General features: G+C 33.2%; 2 protein-coding genes and 1 pseudogene across 6 annotated transcripts in view; all 3 read left to right on the top strand.

The window, feature by feature from the left end:
• LOC126706894 (pentatricopeptide repeat-containing protein MRL1, chloroplastic) overlaps positions 1 to 21,928 on the top strand; it is a 79,038-nt gene that overhangs the window by 20,366 nt on the left and 36,744 nt on the right. The gene's annotated exons all lie outside the window — the stretch shown is intronic.
• Positions 1 to 21,928, top strand: part of LOC126706898 (putative disease resistance protein At1g50180) — an 88,310-nt gene that overhangs the window by 47,792 nt on the left and 18,590 nt on the right. The window lies entirely within an intron of this gene.
• Positions 13,123 to 18,952, top strand: LOC126706902 (putative HVA22-like protein g; annotated as a pseudogene).

Genomic DNA, 21,928 nt, shown 5'->3' with positions numbered 1-21,928 from the left:
GTTGGCCCTTTTGATTTTTGTGATTGCCCCCCTGTTTGTCTGATATTTTAAAGGGAGGAAGCTTTTTCTTTTGCTGCTGTGCAGCTTCCTGTTTGTTGGTTGGAATAATATTTTCAGTTTATCAAAAAAAAAAAAAAAAAAAAAAAACTCATCCAACATATACTCCAAATTCCAATGGTCCAATTTTTATGCGTAGTGGTATTGTTCGGTTGGTCACGGACTCACAGTGCCTTACATTGTACTATTTGGGTAGTTTGTTTATCACAAAGTGAGTTTATTAGAGCATTCAAGGCAGCATGTATAGAATTTTTTGTTTATTTTAGTATAACTCTTTTTTTTTCTTTTTCTTTTTTTCATATTTAGACTTCAAAAATCTCATATCAGATTATATATTTTACACTATATTTTATTAAAATATCAATTTTTTTTTAAAAAAAAATTCTTTCTTCACACATCAATCATCATCTACTATCTTTATTATAGAAATATGTAAAAAAAAACAAACAAACAAACCAACCAAAAGAATTCCTCATGTAACTGCCGGCCCAACCACTAAGCTATTTGAACAATGGCCTACTAAGGCCTCAAGTGGAAGAAGGTCATTTCTAGCCAATAAAAATATAAAATATATTATTTAACTCACATAGTCACAGCACCAAAATTTTAATTAGGGCGTCTCTATTAGCTAATAAAATACATTATCTATTTGTCTTACAAGGTAGAAATTTAAATTAAGACCCAAATATCACCCAATAAATGTAATTATTTTTAGAAATTATCCTCCCTTTTTGAATGTGAACTCTTTTTTGTAACCATTCATATTGCTCTTTTTGAAAATTTTATAAATTTCAATCTCCCAAATACATATATAGAAGATGAACAGTCTCAGTTTGAACATGAAATCAAATTTTAAAATTTTTCTAAATTTTGTTTTTTATCTGAAATGTGAAAAAAAAAAATGTTGCCAAGAGAGACAATGAGTCTCTCTAAAAAAAAAGATCAACATAAAAAACACACTTCATCTCCTTTAGTCCATCTTGATTCGTGAGGAAAATAAACCTTAACCCCTTTTTTTAGGTCTTGTTAACAAGTACCCTTAGAGCAATTGTTAACAAACCATTTAAGATAGTTTTGACACAACTTTCATGGGAAATAGAAAAAGCTGTCGAAACATTAATTGTTTTTTTTTTCTTTTTCTTATTTGTTAACATTTCCCCCCTTTTTTTCTAGCTCATTGCTTAATCACCTTAATGCTCTCCTCTCTGTCTTCATACAATGTTTGGTTCTCTTCAAATCTCCATTCCTAGTTAGCTTCTTCCCCCCCTCCCCACCTTTTGTTGGTTGCTACATTTTTCTTTATTAATTTCCCTTGTAAACTTATTTGTATGGGAATATATTAGCACATACCATATTAGACACAATTTTATACACATACTTGAAATGCACTGAAGTAGGGCCGGCCCTTTCACCAGGCCAATTATGCCATTGCCTAAGGCCCCCAACTAAAAGGGGGCCTTAAAAATTTGATAAGAAGGGATAATAGAAAAAAATAATTTAGTTTTAGATGAAATTCCAAAACATCTGATACATCCTTGTGACCAAAGAACAAAAAATCTGGAACATCCTTATAAATATTGTTACCCCAAAAAATTCTTTGGATTAAACAAAATCAATTTTCCCAAAAATATCATCCTTAACCTCTAAAGAAAGAAGAATTGAGAAGAAAGAAGATGAAGACAAGTTGAGAGTCTAAAGAACTAAGAAGAAAGAAGCATTGTAAACTTGCTAAACTATAAAAAAGTAATAAATAAATAAATATATGAGAGAATAAATGCAATTGGAAAGTTGAGGAGTAGAGGTGGCCATGTGGGTGGGAGCTTAGAACTTGGAAAAATGATTTGAAAGGAAGGTAGTTTTATTTTACCACTTATTTTGAATATTTTGAAACACTATTTTTTTATATATAATCAAAACGTTATATTCATTAATCTATATAATTTATCTATTATACTAAAAAGTAATAACAATAATTTTTATTAATTACTCTAATATACACACACACACTAGCCTCATCAGACACACAAGGCTTTTTTTTTTTTAGTCTAGTGTCATAATTTTCCTTTTTAAAAAAAACTGGATAAGTTTTTTTTGAAGGCATGGATTAGTAGGAGAGTGTCCTATTTTGTAGGTATTTTAAGTAAAGTTGGAGATATATTTTTACCGGATTGTCCTCAAGTTGTTTCCTTGTTAAACATAAGGTTTAGAGGTATATCTGAACCACATAAAAGCCCAGCTCAAAGAGGGGAATCATCTTATAAATAGTATAGATATATATTTGGCGCATAACCCCAGAACAATGCACCAACACACACCAGTACCGGAATATTTTTTTCCTATAGCCAATTCGAAATGGAATTCAAAACTTTGGGGTGAAGTCTTATCAAATAAGTCAATAGGACTTATGTGGCTGTAGATCAATTAAAAGGCATCATTTCTTATTTTAAAGGATATAGAGAAAATGAATTTACATATTTTTATGAGTTCAACTAAAAAATTGCATCTGAAATGGAAATAGAACCTGTATTTTGTGAGAAAAGTATAATTCATAGAAAGAAAATAGTTTAATGAAAATGTTCATAATGAGACAATACGATCTGCTAAAAAAATCTTATATACAGTAGATAAAACAATTAGTTCAATTGAGAATAGGTTTGAACAATTTTAAATATATGAAGATATTTTTGGTTTTCTATTTAACTTTACGAACTTGGAATCACTAGATGATGATAATTTGCAAAAATACTATGTTAAACTTGAATCTTTTCTCAAACATGATGTTTATTATGATATGGGTGGCTTAAATTTATTTTTAAAGTTAAAAGTTTTAAAAGAAATTTTACAAATAAAAGAATATACTCCAATTGACATACTAAATTATATAAAAAGGTTAGATTCATTTCCAAATACATGCATTGCTTATAGAATTTTACTAACAATACTTGTTACTGTTGCTTCTGCAGAAAAAAGTTTTTCAAAATTAAAATTTATAAAATCATATCTAGCTAAGATCAACAATGTCCCAAGAAAGACTAAGTGAATTAGCTATATTATTGATTGAAAATGAGATCTTAGAAGAACTTGAATACAAAATTTTAATTAGTTAATTTACATATGAAAAGGTAAGAAAAATAGATTTTAAATTAAATATATTATAATATAAAAATATTAAATAAATATTAATTTAATACATACATATATATATATATATATATATATATATATATATATATATATATATATATATATAAGGCCTAATTTTAGTTCTCGCCAAAGGCCACAAAATGTCTAAGGACGGCCCTGCACTAAAGTCTTGAAAATCAGGCAATAAAAGGCCTAATTTTAGTTCTCACCTAAGGCCACAAAATGTCTAGGGCCGGCCCTGTACTAAAGTCTTGAAAATCGGGTAATAAAAGGCCCAATTTTAGTTCTCACCTAAGGCCACAAAATGTCTAGGGCCGACCCTGCACTAAAGTCTTGAAAATCAGGCAATATTTGGGTAAATACCCTTAATTTTGAAACTATATAGGAATATATCCCGTCTTGAAACTATCTAGTAAAATACTCTTATTTTTTGAAACTAGATTTTAGCAAAATTAAACTTACTGTTTCAAAATTAACAAATTAAATTCTAAAGTTTCAAATAGTAATAAATTTTCCCATAAAAAAAGTAATAAATTAAGGGTTTTGTAAATAAATATCTTAAGGGCATTTGTTAGTGAACTATTCTAGGAAATTTTTTTTTTTTAATAGAAAATAAAGGGACAAATTTTGGTTATAAATTGGTTGTAGCCTAAAACTACAACTTCACTTAATATCTAATTATTAAATGTGAAATTTGAAAAATCCACTATTGGATTGCATTTTTTTTCTTATATTCCCCATATTTGCAAAATTTCTAAAAGATCAAAAATCAGTAGCTTTGTTATCAATCAATTATTTAATTGCAAGTTTTTGAAGTCTAAAATTATATATAAAAAATAAGTTGATGAATTATATAGTAAATAATATCAAATTTGCACAAAATTTGACATGTGTAGAGCATAAAGAACATGTAATCCAACGATTTCAACATATGTAACCAAACTTTGTCCAAATTTTTTATTTTTTTATTTTTTTTGGTAGTTTTTTCTAATTCTCATAAAAGTAGTATTAATTTTTTTTAAATGTTTATAAACAAATACTCTAAGGGCATCCGTTAACCGGACTTATAAATTTAATTATATAGTTTCAAAGGTAATAAATTAAACCATGAGATTTTAGAAAGTAACAAATTAAACCTAGCACATATTCAATTTCAAGCCCAATAGTGAGTCCTAGCTCAACTAGTAAAGTTTTTATTAGTTGAATAAGAGATCTGGGTTTTAATTCCCACTTACACCAAAAACTGATTGGTGTCATGATCTGATAATAAAGAGTTATCATCAAGAGTGGACGCCATAAGTTGAAACTATCTCTCTCTCTCTCTCTCTCTCTCTCTCTCTCTCTCTATATATATATATATATATATATAAACAAAACTTAGGTACAGTACCTTAGGTGCTGTTCCTTAGGTTCCCCTTTTAAGATTCAGCTATGTGGCTACTTAATTAAAAAATACACTTCCATCTTGTGAAAAAAAAAATCCATATGACAGAATCTTAAGAGATGTACCTAAAGAACAGTACTTAAGTACCGTACCTAAGTCTTGCCCTCTATATATATATATATATATTGAATTCAAGCTCATTACATAGATTTAATTTGTTACTTTTTAAAACTTTAGAATTTGTTAGGAATTATAGATCCCGGTTGATAGAATTAACTAGTTTTAAACCCAAGTTGTTAATTAGATTTATTATGAATAAAACTTGTTAAAACAAACAAATATCAATATCATGTCAAAATCATGCAGCGGAAAAATAAATAAGACAAGATATGATGATCTAGGAAAATTAATGAAACAAACTAGTTTCACAGTAAAAAAACCTAAGGGGAAACCTTCTCGAAAAGCAATTCACTATAGTAAAGAAAAGTTTTAGATCTAGTACAAAACATTTGTCCCTAAACTCTACAATCCCTGTAGATGAACTCATAGCAGAAATCTTCTACCGCTTCAAAATTTCTGAACTCTTCAATATATGAACACTACCATTTTTGTACGAATCCCAGTATGTGACTAACCAATGATGCACGGCTCCCAGTACGTGACTAACACACCAACTCGAAGAAGATGTTGGCTGTAAAGTTCTTCACTTCATCAACAATGAAGATCAAGAAGCACTTGGTTACAAAACCTTAAGGCGCAAAGACGCAGTAGCTTCTTTCGGAGAGAATTAGGCATCGGTCACATTTTGCATATGTTCTCCTTGTATTTTCTTATGTGACGGCCTCTAAAATAAGCCTTATATATGTCTAGGGTTAGGAGAAAAGAAGTCCCTAAGGCACATTCACGAATTCCAAGCAAACATATTAGAATTTCTGTTTCTTTCTTAAACCTCGACAGATAGGAGGTGTTGAGCAGGTGTCAAGGGGACAGAAATTTGCTCAATCAATCGACCAAGTGTCGAGGAGGTGTCGAGATTGCGATAAGAAAAAGCTTGGAAGCTCCACAGATAGCCAAGTGTCGAGAAGGTGTCGAGCAGCTATCAAGCTTTAAAATTCAACACTTTCTCACTTGATTATTGGACAGACTTGCATGGCTTTAATACTTGAACTTGAAACAAGGTTTCTTGAAGTATTAAACAAATCCTAGATCCACCCAAATACAAGTAAAGTGCGTTTTGTCAAAGGATTAGCCAATTACATAAAATAGTGATATATGTTTCTAACAAGTGAATCACATATGTCCTAACAGAATTTAATTTGTGACACTCCTTAAACTAAAAGGTTAGAATGCAATTTACCAAAGGAAGAAAAAAAAAAGGTAAAACGTGCCAAAACAGAATCTGTTATTAACTCTAGTAGCTTCAATTTTAAGAGTAGAAATTATTTTATGCCCAAAAATTTGGAAAATGTTCCCCACCCTAAGTCCTTGTTTTTTTGATGATCAGACAACAAGTTTTTCGTTGTCTAGATTTTCATACTTTACTTAATATTTGAAAATGCGAAATATATTTTCAAAAAATGTTTTTGATGAAATTTATTTAGTGTTCATGACTAAACTAGCCCACAGGGGTCAAGTCTCCAAGACCCTTGTTGGTTATTTTTTCATCAATCTGTCACTTTTTCCACAAGCATTGAAAACATCTAGTGCAGAAATTTTTTTTAACTTGCCTCCTTGCACAAATTAGGCACGTGTTTAGAACATGATAAAGAGAATTAATGAAATTTGCAATGTAAAGCAAGGTTGTCAAAATCGCGATCTGGATCGTAAAATCGCACAATTTTACGATCCCACCTCACCAAAAAGATTAAAATCGTAGCAGGATCGCAAAAATGTTAGGATCGTTTGTAGGATCGTGTAGGATCGTAGGATCGTATGGGATCCTACCGATCCTACCATTAGGCTTTTTTGGCTTTTTTTTTTTTTTTTTTTTTTTTTTAAGTGGGATTCATTTGGGTCATTTGGGTAAGTCCAGTAAAATAATGCCCGGCCCACCTAAAGGTCCAATACCCACAAGCCCAATGAATTAAAGTCCTAAATTACCCCTCTCTCAAAATAAAATCCCAAAAAACCCTATACTACTTAAGTTAAGTTTTCAAACAAAACCTAAATATTTAGAAACACTTAAAAGCTTCAGCAGTCAACAGACTCAACACTCAACACGCACGACGCACCTGCTCCCTCCCGCGCGCCTCCACAGTCCGACTCCCCTGTTAAAAACCCAGCACTCAACCCTCTCAATGGTGAACTATTGCTGCTCTCAATCTTTCTTAAGTATTTAGAAGCATTCAAAAACCAGCACCTCAGTCCCGCACGGTCGCACCTGCTCAATTCTCTGTCAAAAGCTCCAGAACGCAGCAGCTCTGTCCCGCGCGCCTCCACAGTCCCCTGTCAAAAACCCAGCACTCAACCCTCTCAATGGTGAGCTATTGCTGCTTTCAATCTTTCTTAAGTATTTAGAAACATTTAGAAACATTCAAAAACCAACACCTCAGTCCCGCACCTCCTCAATCGAGTCAATCCTCTGTCAAAAACCCAGCACCTCTCAGCCCTGTCAATGATGTTGCCGTGAGCCATTGCTGCCTTTAAGCTTTCTGGTAATCTTTTTTAGTAGTTAGTACTTATTAAGTTAGTAGTTTATCATTTATTTTCACTTTGATAGCTTGATTCCAGATTGTTGTGTTGTGTTGTGTTTATGTTTTTATTTTTCTATTTTGTTAACTAAATTAAGTAAAATTTGAAAAATTAAGAAACAGGGTCTTTAGTATTTGATTCTTTGAGAAATATTAGTAAACACAATTAGTAGTTTAGAATTGCACATAACCTGTTTGATGAATTTTCTGTGTGATTTTTTTTGAGCATGCTCTGTATCTTGGTGTCTTTTTTTGCAGCTCTAGTACAAATATACAATGTCTAATTTGGCTAGAAAGAAAATTAAGCGAAAAAATGCACCAGGAAATAGGTCTGACCTGGGATGGGAACATGGTGTTGAAGTAGGTTCAAGGCAAGTTCAATGTAATTATTGCAAAGAAATTCATAGTGGGGGTATATATAGGCTGAAGCATCATTTAGCTGGGACTAGGAAAAATGTTTCAGCTTGTCCTAGTGTGCCAGAAAAGGTGAGGGAAAAATTTGCGACTCTTTTGTATGCCCAATTTGAAGCATCTATAAAAAAGAAAAGGTGGTATACTATAGAAGAAGAGGATGATGGCAATGATGATGAATTAGTTGAAGTACAACCACTACATTCATCAAAAGGGAGGGGCAAACACATAGGCTCCATGGATAAGTTTGTTACAAAAAATAAGCAAGTAACAATGAATCGTGTGTTTAAAAAAGGAGAACGTGATCTAGTGATCCAACAAATTGCTAGATTCTTCTACACTAGTGCCATCCCTTTTAATTGTGTCAAAAATCCAGAGTTTCTGCAAATGATTGATAGGATTTCAAGATTTGGGATTGGCCTCAAGCCTCCTTCCTATCATGAGATTAGGGAGACATGCTTGAAGAAAGAGGTAGATTTTACACAACAAATGCTTGAAGAATATAAGGTTGAATGGAAAAAAACAGGTTGTTCAATTATGTCTGATGGCTGGTCTGATAAGAAAAGGAGATCCATTTGTAATTTTTGGTGAATAGTCCCAAAGGAACCATTTTCCTATACTCTATAGACACATCTAACATATCTAAAACAGCTGAAAAAGTTTGTCAAATGTTAGATGAAGTTGTCGATAGGGTTGGAGAGGAGAATGTTGTGCAATTGGTGACTGACAATGCTGCTAACTACAAACTAGCTGGAGAGATGTTGATGCAGAAGAGAAAGTGTCTGTTTTGGACTCCATGTGCTGCCCATTGCTTGGATTTGATACTTGAGGATTTTGAAAAAAAGATTAAGGACCATAAGTACACAATTGCAAAGGGGAAGAAGATTACAACGTTCATATATTCTAGAGCTATGCTTTTAAATTGGTTGAGGGATTTCACTAAAGGGAGGGAATTGATTAGACCTGCTGCCACTAGATTTGCAACATCATATTTGACATTGTCATGCCTTAATGAGTTCAAAGGAGAATTGATGGCAATGTTTTCTTTTGAACAATGGAGGTGTAGTAAATTTGCAAAAACAAAAGAAGGGAAAAGAATTCATGCCATAGTTATGGATAACAATGGCTTTTGGCGACTTGTTGTCAAATGCTTGAAGTCCGCAATACCCCTTTTAAAGGTGCTTCGCCTGGTTGATTCTGATACACCTCCAATGGGATTCATTTTTCAAGAAATGGAAAAAGCAAAAGAAGAAATACAGAAAAATTTCAATAATGTTCAAAAGAGGTAACCATTTTATTTATATCTTCCTTAAATTTACATTTGTTTTTAATTCATTAGCTTATTAAATATATATTCTTTTTTTTTAATATAATATCCATTGTTTTAAATTGTAGTTACAAAGAGATATGGGATATTATTGATGATCGATGGGAAATGCAACTTCATAGGCCTTTGCATGCTGCGGGATACTATTTGAACCCTTCTATTCATTATGATCCTTCTTTTGATCCGGGTTCAGATATTAAATTAGGACTATATACGTGTCTTCAACGAATGGTTCCAGAAGTTAGTGATAGGAAAAAGATAGATATGCAACTTGAAAAATTCAAACAAGCAAAGGGACTCTTTGGTATTGAAGCTGCCATACTAGCCAGAGATACTAAACAGCCAGGTAACAATTTTGTTTTTTGTTTTTTGTTTTACATTCAAATTCATCTTTATTAATTGTAAATTTTATTCTTATGACTAAGATATTATAATTCATATATGTATCAGCTGAATGGTGGGACTCATATGGAGATGACTGTCCTGAATTGAAAAAATTTGCTATAAGAATATTGAGCTTAACATGTAGCTCATCTGGTTGTGAAAGAAATTGGAGTGCGTTTGAAATGGTAAGACACTAAGACCAAATGACTTTGGTATATTATGACAAGATGGTTTTCCATTTTCTTTCTTAGTAAAAGTTTGTTTCTTCCCCCCTCCCCTGTGTTTGAGAATTCTCAATTAAAATTATTACAACTATAGGTACATTCAAAAAGGAGAAATCGCTTACACCAGAAAAAAATGAATGACTTGGTCTTCGTTATGTACAACTTGAAGATAAAACAAAAAAGAGCTAAACCATTGAGTACAAAAGAAGAAATTGGTTTGGAGAATTTGTCTTCTGATGATGAGTGGTTAGCAGCAGATTCTGTAGATTCAGAAGATGATAGTGCAGATTTTGATGAAGACAATGAAGGTATTAATTTATAACTTTAAAGCCTTCCTTTATAGCTAATATTTATATAAGTTATCAATGTATAGTTTGAATGTGTGACCACTAATCACTAATTTACATTTGTATACTTTACTTATCAAAAAAATTTGTATATTTTGGTTATCAATGTTAGGTGATGATGAGGTTTCAAGAGTTGCTGCCAAAGGAAAAAGTGTGCTAGTTCATGATGTTAGTGATGAATTTCATGAGAATGATGATGGCTCTAATGATGATGATAGTGATCGGCCCCCACCTGGATTTGAGAGAGTTAGGGATTTCGATGATTACGCCATGGATGTTGATACTAGGAAGGATATAGATGATGAAATGAGATATGATAATGATAGTGACTAGATTAGAAGAACTTTAGAATGAGAATTCTCTTTTGGATTTTATATTTGTAATTAGCTAGTTTACCTTAGATTGAGAATTCTCTTTTTGAATTACATATTGTAAATTTGTAGTTAGCTAGTTTTTATATGCTAACTAGCCTAACTTATTTTGGATTTGGAACTTAGAATTTGGAAAACATTTTCCATATGTGTAGATAATATTTTGGTACTTAGTTGCTAATTAAACATGTATTGAACTTTTTAGATATATTATGTCAAAAGTTAAATATATTTTGTTTCGTTAGAATAACATAAGAACAATGTAGTGCGTGTAAATTACATTTTATGATGCAATTTTTGTTTTTTAATGGATGAATTCATATTTTAAGTAATTATATAACATACAAAGTCATTATCAATAGGATTTTTGCTTAAAATCTGAAAATAGGTAGGATCTTACGATCCACGATTCGATCCTACGATCCACGATCTTACCTACCTCCAACGATCCTACGTAGGATCCCGATTTTGACAACCTTGATGTAAAGAGAAGACAATTGAAGAACATGATAAATACCTAAAAGTAAATACAGATTAAGTTAAATATACTGGGAAAACTAGTTTTATGCGTAAACATTTTGCTTCTAATAGTGACATTGAGATTATTTTAAGGAATATGAGGTGTGGCCTCATTTTAAGGAATTTATTTTTCCTTTATTTTATTTTTATTTTAGGATTAATGTTATTAATGATATTTTGAAGTGTGTAAAAAAATTGCAAAATTTTACAAAATAATATATTTTTAGAATTAAATAATTAAATTGATATTGTTTTCAAGTTTTTTGGGATATAGAGTTTATTTTTTTAAGTCGTGTTTTGGTAACATGATATCATTACTTAAAATCGTTGTGAAAAATAAAGCACAAACTACCATCTCAAAAATTGTAAAAAAATGTTGTGAAATTTATTTTGTTTTTACACTTATTATACTCCATTATTATGTTATCCAAGTAAGCTACAAACATTCAAATTTCACATGCTTGCATTGGGGAGTAAAATTTTCTTGATGCAATTCCTGTGGGAAGGTAGTTTATTTGTTGAAATGTGAGACAAAAAGAAATAAGTTAACTTATTTTAAAAGAGCTAGTTTATATATTTATTTACTAAAAGATGAGACAAAAAGTGAAAATAGACAAGAAACAAGATAAAATATTTGCTACCAAAAAGCACTAGGAATTGCATCAACTATCATTTATTTCTCATAAAAGAGTGAGTTTTTTTTTTTTTTTTTTTTTTGAGAGTTTCAATCTATGGCATTCACTCCTGATGATAGTTCTTTATCATTAGATCAAGACACCAATCAGTTTTTGGTGTAAGTAGGGATTGAACTCCAGATTTCTTATTCAATCATCAAAGACTCTACCAATTGAGTTAACTAGAACTCACATAAAAGAGTGAGTTAAGTTGCCTCACCATGTATATAATAATACATGATGTACCAAATGTGCCTTAAGTGTGTGAATAACTTTTCTTTTACTGAAAAAAAGTGAGATTAAAAGTGATTTTAAGTAAATAAGATTTTTTATTGAAAAAAAAATGCTATCTTATTTACTTAAAATCAACTTAAATAAATCAATTTATTTACTTAAAATCATATTTTGTCTCACTTTTTTTTTTTTTTTTTTTTGTTAATACCTATTTTGTCTAACCTTTAAACAAATAAGCTAGCCAAAGGCTTGCCAATCAAAAAAAGATTTAAAAAAAAAATAAATAAAAAAAAAAAAAAACTAGCCAAAGGAATGGTGATGATCTTATAGAAGTCGGCCTTATGAACAGCGGTTTCAGTGTCAAAAGCAATAACTAAACCCATGGTTTTACCCAAAAATTCTCAGCCGTGCGATTGAATAATATGATCGATGTGGCATTAAACCACGGCAACTGAGAGGGAGTCCCGCGGTTAACTACAAAAACTGTCAAAAGGAAATTCAAAATCAAAGGCACTCTCTATCCGCGGCGTTTCGTGCCACATTCAGCTTTATCTAATGTCAATTTGGTTTATCCACTTCGTAATTGAATACAACTCTTTCACATTCTCAGACTCTCTCTAAACTTGTATGCTCTATTCCTTTGTCTTGTCTATATGTTAATGCATTTATTTCAAGTTTTACTAACACTTCTCTAGACTCTAGGCATTCATTAATGTTAGGAAAACAACCTTTTTTTTACCACCAATTTCACAATTACTGTGTTGGTCAATTGTGAGGGATAGAAAAAAAATGACGGGTCCATGAATGTTAGTCGTGTCCATCACTCTCACAGTTGATCAACTTAGCAATTGTAAAATTTGTTGTTCTTTATACAAATAGATTCAATTAGATCTGTGTGTTATTTGAACATGATTCGATTTTTTATTTTTGAAAAAGATATAATTCATATAAGAATCAATCATTATAGGAAAGCAAAATCAGATTATAACCAATCTTATTCTACTCTTAAAAAAAAGGTTGTTTAAAAAGGGCAAACTTTCTTTGATTCTGATATAAAATAGAAAACCTATATTCTGATATGATATATATAATATGATAATATATATATATATATAAATAAAAAAAGAATGACAAGTGGGTCATATTTTAATAACTTCATCTATTGTTCAAATGTTAAATTTTGCTTGTATATTTGGTAGTCGACTGAGTTATCAACCTCTGATATTGGTCCATAATTAGGAAATATCTGTTGTGACTTCCTCAAACTTATCAGGGACTTTTGTTTTCTCTCATTTCAGGTATAATTGATTTCAGAAAGTTTGAGAAATAAATGCATCAATTGTTATCGGATTCAAAATGATGGGGTAATTTCTTTCAAGAGCACTTTTGTATGTAACAAAAAGTGATATGGGAATTCACCATTTTCATCAGTTAATTGCTTGTTTGTATACAGGAAAGTTAACAATTCTAATTTTGTATTTGCAGGTTGTTTTTGGCTATGCTTATCCGGCTTATGAGTGTTTTAAAACTGTTGAGAAGAATAAGCCAGAGATGGAGCAACTTCTTTTTTGGTGCCACTACTGGTATGTATTTTCATGTTGTGCTAGTATGATAGTATCTTAGTATACAACTTATTTTAGTGCTAAAATGTGTCTTCTTCTAATTTTGTAGGATTATAGTTGCTATGCTTACAGTCTTTGAAAGAGTTGTGGATACTTTCATTTCATGGTATGCAATTTTTGAGCACAACACAAATAAGTTGATTTTTCATATAGTCATTGATAGGCCAAAAACTGAATTGACCCCTTGTGATTAAATTAATTGATTAATTAGCCAAATTATTAATTAATCAAATTAACATGCAAACGCGTGGTAGCAAAAAAAAAAATCACCAATAAACTAATTATGCAGCGGAAAATAAATAACAGGGTGATTTGTTTACGAATGGGGAAAACCTAACGGCTAAAACCCCACCGGGTGATTTTTAGGTCACCACTCTCGAAACTCCACTATTATCACAATAAGCGGTTACAAATAAAGGAATCCCAAGTACCTTACCAACTTACAATTGAACCCTTACCCCAATACGTAATTGGACTTGTTTTGTAGTGACAGTTCTCCGTTTTGTAGTGACAGTCCTCCCTTTTGATGCACGGCTCCCAAGTATGTGACTAACCAATTGCGCGGATCCCAGTACACGACTTCAATCACCAACTAAGAAGGTTGTTGGTTGCAAAGTTCTTTAGTTCATCCACACGATGAAGATCAAGAAGATGCTTGGTTACAAAACCCTACGGTGCACATACACAGCAACTTCTTCAAGAGAAAGAGATGAACTAGGGCAAGAACTTCGTCTCTGGTCACAATTTGCTTGAACAAAGTTTACTCAATGCTTGTGCAACTTGTGAACTACTTGACGGCCCTTAAAATAATCATTTTATATGTTTAGGATTAAGAGAAAAGAAGACCTAAACACAGAAGCACGGATTCCAAGAAATCATATCAGAATTTTGAATTTCTTAAATCTCAACAGATAAGCTGTCGAGCATACGGGCTTGAGCAGCTTTCTTAAACCTTGATAGATGTAGCTGTCGAGACTTAATGAATTTGCACTTCTTAGCTTGTTTCTTAGACAGACTTGATGACTTCAACACTTGATCTTGAAACCTTGTTTCGTGAAGTATTTGAACACATCCTAGAACTACCCAATTATAAGTAAAGCGTGTTTTGTCAAAGGATTAGCCAATAACATAAAATAGTGACATATGATCCTAACAAGTGAAACACATATGTCCTAACAATCATGTTACTCTTTTGCATTTATTTTTGGATTCATGGCTTTCTTTCTTTCTTTTCTTTTTTTGGACAAGGCTACCACTGTACAGTGAAGCAAAGTTGACAATCTTTATATATCTTTGGCATCCTAAAACAAAGGTGTTAGGACATATGTTCACTTGTTAGGACATATGTGATTCACTTGTTAGGAACATATGTCAATATTTTCTGTAATTGGCTAATCCTTTGACAAAAAGCACTTTACTTGTAATTGGGTAGATCTAAGATGTTTTTCATACTTCAAGAAATAAGGTTTCAAGATCAAGTGTTGAACTCATCAAGTTTGTCCAAGAAACAAGCAGAGAAGTGCAAATTCATTAAAGCTCGACAGTTGGCTCGACAGCTGCATCTATCGAACTTAAGAAAGCTATTTTAACCCAGTGTGCTCGACACCTGCTCGACAGCTTCTCGACACCTCATCTATCGAGATTTACTGATGGCCTATATATTCTCCTCATGCGATCCGCAGCTCATTTATGTCGATCTCTCTCTATATACCTTTATCTTTTCATCTCCCAAACCTCTCTCACTCACTCCAATCTTCTTCCTCAAGGTTTCTTCAAGCTTTTTCAAGTTTTTCTTCACTTGGTAAGCTTCTAATCTCTCATATTCATGCATTTCATGTTTTAAAACTTAGGATTTGGGGTTTTTGAAAAATTTTGGGGTTTTTCAAAATTGTTGAATTTTTGTTGAAATTTTGGGATGGGTTTTAAAGATTTGATCTTAAAATCTCATGCATTCCATCACATTAGCATAATAACAGTATTATCATTCATTTTAGATGTATGCAATTGATTGTGTGCTGGTAGGATTGGATTAGGCTGAGCCCATGATGCAATTTCTTTTGCATGTCACATGTTCATGCATTTCTCATGCATTCGTTCTCTACTTTTCAATATACTTGTTATATTTGAACTGTTTTGGAGCTTTTATGATTACTTCTTTCTTCCCCCTCTCTATTCTATTTACATTAGTTGTGTCTGTGGCACTTAAGCGTAAGTCCACTTCGGCTCAGAACCGAAGTGGACTTCCCCTTCTCTATTCTTCATTCCGGTGCCTCTTCATCTTCTGATTTTGCTCCTCTCTCTCTTCAATTCCGTGATGATAATGCCCACAAGGCATTCTCAGAGAACTTTTCTAGACACAGCATTCATTCTGAACGCCAAGTCATTCTGGTGGACTTCACCGACACCGACCTTCCCATTGTCATTCATAGTCGAGGATGGGAGTCACTGTGTGACGTCCCAATCATATGTCCTCTCATGCTTATCCAGGAATTTTACTCCAACATGCATGGGATTGATCGTTTAGTACCTCTTTTCTTTACTCGCGTTCGAGGTATGCGCATTCTTGTCACACCGCAGCTTGTTGCAGATGTGCTTAGGGTTCCTAAGGTAGAGTTTCCTGACTATCCTAGTTGTGAACGTCTGCAGATTGTGTCCAAGGATGAGCTCAAATTAGCTTTTTGTGAGTGTCCTTCCGAGTGGGGTGAGAGCCAGTTCACTTACTGTTCGACCTTTGTAAAAGGCCCGTAGTTTTTGAACATGGTGATGACCTTTGTACTCCATCCTCTCTCTCATTATAACTCTATCACCGAGCCTCGTGCTCGATTTCTGTTGTCCCTTCTAGAGCATCTTACGATTGATTTCCCTTCTCATTTTATTCTTTCCATCATAGATGTTCATCTAGATTCGGCGTCTCGTGATAAGCTCATCTTTCCTTCTACTATCGCAACGATCTTACGCCATTTTTCTGTGCCTCTTCCAACATTCGACCCTTTCACCTTCATGTGTGCCATAGATTACGCTACCGCTAAATGTAGCGAGTCTCAGTTTAGGTCGCGACAGACGGATTCAACACCTTCCACCCGTCCGACTCCATCTTGATCTGCTCGATCCACATCCATTCCCACCTCTTCTACGAGCGATGTGTCATTAGGAGAGATCATGGCATAGCTTCAGTGCATGGATGCTCGTCTAGATACATTCTCTATAGAGATGTATCAGGTGAACGTCTGTGTTGGCTGTATTGCTCGACAGTAGACAACCATGGGCGGATTTGCTCCGGAGGCTACTCCTTCACCACCTTCTGTTGATTCTGATTCTGATGATGATGATAGTGATGACGATGATGCTTTTGAGGATGATGATGATGAAGATGCTAGCTTTATGGATGAGATGTCTACTTGACACTCTTACCCTTTGTCACTCGTGACAAAAAAGGGGAGTAGTTTTGATATGAGAGTAGTCATACTTAGGGGGAGAGTTAGTATAAGACATTTTGTTAGGGAGAGTGTTGATATGAGGGATCTAGTGAGGATTTTATGTATCTTTTCTTTTCCTTCTTTTATGGATATATTGTTCTTGTACTTTAGGTCTTGTGACCATTTTTTTTTTAACATACATTGTACTTATCTTCTTTCTATATGTTGATGTATGTTTTTCTTTCATCTACCCCTTACATGTGTTGTTTCTTTTCTCTCTTTATGTACATGATTCTTATTACGTGTATGTAATCTATTATTTCCGTTTCACATTAAGATGCTCTGATGAATTTTGTTTAAAGTGTTTCAGAAATACAGGTTGTCAAAATCTACTTGCCATAAACTCTTTTCTTGCAAAGTTTTTCAAGAGTTTGTGTTAGGATAGACTTTATTGTATTCAATAAGTGAGTATGAGTTGAGTGATTTATGACTTCTCTCATATGTTCATTTGTTTGTTGTGGTTTTGTCACGAATTGCCAAAGGGGGAGACTGTTAGGACATATGTGATTCACTTGTTAGGAACATATGTCAATATTTTATGTAATTGGCTGACAAAACGCACTTTACTTGTAATTGGGTAGATCTAGGATGTTTTTAATACTTCAAGAAATAAGATTTCAAGATCAAGTGTTAAAGTCATCAAGTTTGTCCAAGAAACAAGCTGAGAAGTGCAAATTCATTAAAGCTGGACAGTTGGCTTGACAGCTGCATCTATTGAGCTTAAGAAAGCTGTTTCAACCCAGTGTGCTCGACACCAACTCGACAGCTTCTAGACAGTTTCTATCTGTCGAGGTTTAAAGAAACAGAAATTCTATTATGTTTTTCTTGGAAACCCTGAATGTGTCTTTGGGCCTTCTTTTCTCTTAACCCTAGACATATAAAATGATTATTTTAAGGGCCGTCAAAGAGTACACAAGTTGCACAGGCTTTAAGAATAGTTTATTCAAGCAAATTGTGACCGAAGACAAAGTTTTACCCTAGTTCATCATTCTTGTGAAGAAGTTGCTGTGTATGTACACTATTGGGTTTTGTGACCAAGCATATTCTTGATCTTCATCATTGGGATGAACTGAAGAAATTTGCAGCCAACAACCTTCTCTAGTTAGTGATTGAAGTCGCGTACTGGGTTCTACGCAATTGGTGTGTATGTACACTATTGGGTTTTGTGACCAAGCATATTCTTGATCTTCATCATTGGGATGAACTGAAGAAATTTGCAGCCAACAACCTTCTCTAGTTAGTGATTGAAGTCGCGTACTGGGTTCTACGCAATTGGTTAGTCATGTACTTGGAAGCCGTGCATCAAAAGAAAGAAATGTCACTACAGAACAAATCCAATTGGGTTATTGGGGTAAGGGTTCAACTGTAGGTTGGTATAAGGTACTAGGATTCCTTTACTTGTAACCGCTTGTTGTGATAATAGTGGAGTTTCGGGAGTGGTGACCTGAAAATCACTCGATGGGGGTTTTACCGTTAGGTTTTTCCCATTCGTAAACAAATCACCGTGTTATTTATTTTCCACTGCATACTTTATTTAATTGGTGATTTGTATGTGCTACCACGCGTTTGCATGATAATTAAATTAATTAATTCACTTAGCTAAATTAATTGGTTAATTTATCACAAGGGGCCAATTCGTTTTTTGTCTATCAAAAGGCATGCATTTGACATCTTGAACTTGCAGAATTATTTTGTTTAATTAACTTATACATTTGTAATAGTTTTTTTGACATAATAATTTTTAATTGTTTTCAGGGAACATCATATGTTTATAATTCCTCCTTCCGGCCTTACGTGGCAAAAAATGAAGCGGAAATTGATCACACCTTATCAGAGTTGAAAGTAAAGACTGGCGATATTGCAAATTTTTTATTGGCAAAAGGCTGTGAGTTTTGGCCAAACAAGGTTTTTTAAGATTCTGCTTTATGTTTCTTCTAAGTCAGCATCACAGCCTAATACTGATAAAGTATCCATTGACAAGAAAAAGTAATATCTTCTTAAGGGATCGGAAGTTATTTGTTTAGTGCATTCTACCTTGCATTCTTCTGATGATAATTGTTAAATTGGGATAAGAATTTTGATTCCTCATTCTTATTTTTATTATTATAAGCTTTAGTATTGAACCTAAGTAGTTGGAGTAAGGAAAGCATCGACGTGGCTATAGGATTGCCACACCGGCATCTGACGCGGCCCCATGCGGGGTGTGGTGGGTGAGTTGCTGCCAGCGCGTCGGTGCTGTGTTGGAATTTTTTTTTTTTTTTTTTTTTTTTCATTTCTAGATATGTACCGATTTGGGTCGAATCGGATAGAATTGGCCGACCGAAACCGGCTGATTCAGGCCGATACCAGCTTTGATTCAGGCTGATTCAAGTAAAAAAAAAAAAAAAAAGAGTGCAAAACGTGGGCCAGGGGAGAGGAGGGGTGGGAATAAAGCCGAAATATGGTATTCAGAAACTTCATTATATTCTCATTTAAGAGAGTTACTGAAACTTAGAACCTACACTGCCTTTTGCACCTCATTTAAGGCTACAACAATCAATATGCAACCAAAATTCTAAGGAATCGGTGAGAAGAATATACATGGTTGTTACAAGATAATTCTCATCATTTTTCAAACTTGTGGGTTGTATTTAATTTATGAACATCATATTTTAGTTATTATCTACTATTACTCTTAAATTTAATATATGTTTATATAATGTGAAAAAGTATGCTTAGCAATATATAGAAAATAAAAATAAAAATATTTTTAATAATTTTTTATTACCGCACCCGCACCCTACTTTTTCAAAAATTGCCAAGTCTTGCACCTGTATCCATACCTGCACCCGCACCCGAATCTGGAAACACACCCGTGCTACATAGGTTGGAGTTAAGGCATTGTTGTGTTAAGGATGCTATATTTGTTAAGAAAAGGTGAAACTGAATATTTGTTTCATTGCACATTAGTCCATATAATGTGATATGACTAATTGAAGCCTTTCAGCTATTTATGTACAAGACTCAAATTTTATAGCATTTGTTGGCCATAGTAGTTCACGGAGTCCTCTTAGATGGAACTTTTATTCCTTTTAAACTTTTTGCCATAACTGTAGTTCTTTAAATTCTACATCATACATAATAGAGCAGTAATTAAGGACTTTGGTTGTAATAATAATTTGAATAGTTCTAGTTGAATAGAGTGTTAGGTGCCCAGAGTTGAGGGTCATCTAGGTTAGGTGATAATATGGTATTTGTTTGTATGCAGGATGTGTAGTAAGGATATTATAGTGTGCAACTTGCCAAATATTTCATCAATCATGTTCCATCTTTATTCACTCAAGAACCATGTACTAGCTAGCCCTGTTTCATTCTCATATGTTGGGCTTTGATCGTGGACCATGGACTTACCAACGATGCTCAATAGGTGTAGTCTTTCTAGTGACCTTTACACTATAAGCTTAAGACCACAAACTAGTTAAAATTAAAGAAACGATAGAAAAAGTAAAAACTGAACTTTTTATCTAGATGATAAAAACTTGCCAATTTGACGAGTATCCTTTACCAGGAAATATTGCTAGTCTTAATCTTTCTGCACTGGCTTCAATGTTTTATGATTTAGGACATGTAGTTGTCCAATAAGCTAATTTTACCAGCCATCACCAACCAAGGAACTCTGTATATAGGATTTCCCATGCTAGTCAGACATACTAGATCCTAAATCCACAGAATTCTGCATCTTCATCAAATTGAGAAGACATGAGAATTCAAAATAATGGCCATCATTCAACTTATGATGCACTTATGCAGCTTAAGAATTGTTTGCTTGTCACTTTTTTAACGTTCATTTACTGTGAGAGAAAGTATCATTATAACATCCAATGAAGATGATTATGAGTTCTATTGGTTAATTAACAGATTCACAGAGGAAAATAAAAAATTCAATGACATGGTTCATCTATAGTTCCTTGATATTGAGAATTCATTTATAATTTTCTTTAAAATTCTTGATGTTATCATTCATACTTCAACTTGAACATCAACCAACTTGTATTTACCTTTCCAAAATATAGGACATGCTTTTAATTACTTACTTTAATTAAAACAGGTTATTTCTACATAATGTTTTCCTGAAAATACTTAATATAATTTTGCACCTAAAGTTGAGATATAGGCAAGACATATGCTTTTGATTACTTGTTACCTGGAATATCTTCCTTTGCCACATGTCAGCTGGATAGCTTACTCATGGATGGTTTTCTGCTGAGAGGAATTCTCATTTCCATGTACTGAAAGCATTTCTTCAATTTCAATAGCTGCTATTATTCCAAAAGTTTAAGTTATTAGGAAATGATGAATTTAGTCATTTAACCATAATTCTAACCATTGGTGAAAAAGATGAGGTCTCTATACTATTGTGATTAGTGGGGAATCATATCCATTGCATATGTATGACAATTTTTTGAAATTTTTCTGTTGAGTGTAGTATCCATTGATTATCTAGGTTTTCCATTTATCAGATTACCTATAATTGATGTTTTAGACAAGCCTTGATATTAAAGATGAAGATAAAGCTAGGTGGCCTGCTACTAGATCAGGCTGCCACCCTTCCGCAGCCACAGGCAATGAACTTAGGCAGATGAGGTGGAATGGTGGAGAATGTTGTGGTTTAGCCTTGCTATCCCATGGCTGCCTTTACGGGTTAGTTGGGAATCAAAAACAAACTAACAACTAGAGAAAGATTAGCTCAGTGGGGCTATACTAGGGGCTGCTTCTGTGTGTTTTGAAGAGACTCTATAGCCATCCAAACTGCTGCCCAAACTGCCACCCAAAATTGAGAGAGAGAGAGAGAGAGAGATTTAGGTTCCGTTTGGTAACAATGTTTAAACAACGAAAACTATTGTTTAAACACCATAACACATATTTCCACACACTTTTTCACCCATACATATTTCCACAAAACTTAAACAACATTATTAGAAATCTCTTAGAGTTGAGGTAGATGAGGTGGTTGGTGGAGAATATTGTGGTTTAACCTTGCTATTTCTTGTCTACCTTTACAATTTGGATGAAATAAAAATAAAC

The sequence above is a fragment of the Quercus robur genome, chromosome 11, assembly GCF_932294415.1.
Source record: "Quercus robur chromosome 11, dhQueRobu3.1, whole genome shotgun sequence".
Taxonomy (NCBI): Eukaryota; Viridiplantae; Streptophyta; class Magnoliopsida; order Fagales; family Fagaceae; genus Quercus; species Quercus robur.
The sequence above is the reverse complement of the archived record's forward strand: the minus strand, read 5'-3'. Positions and strand labels throughout refer to the sequence as shown.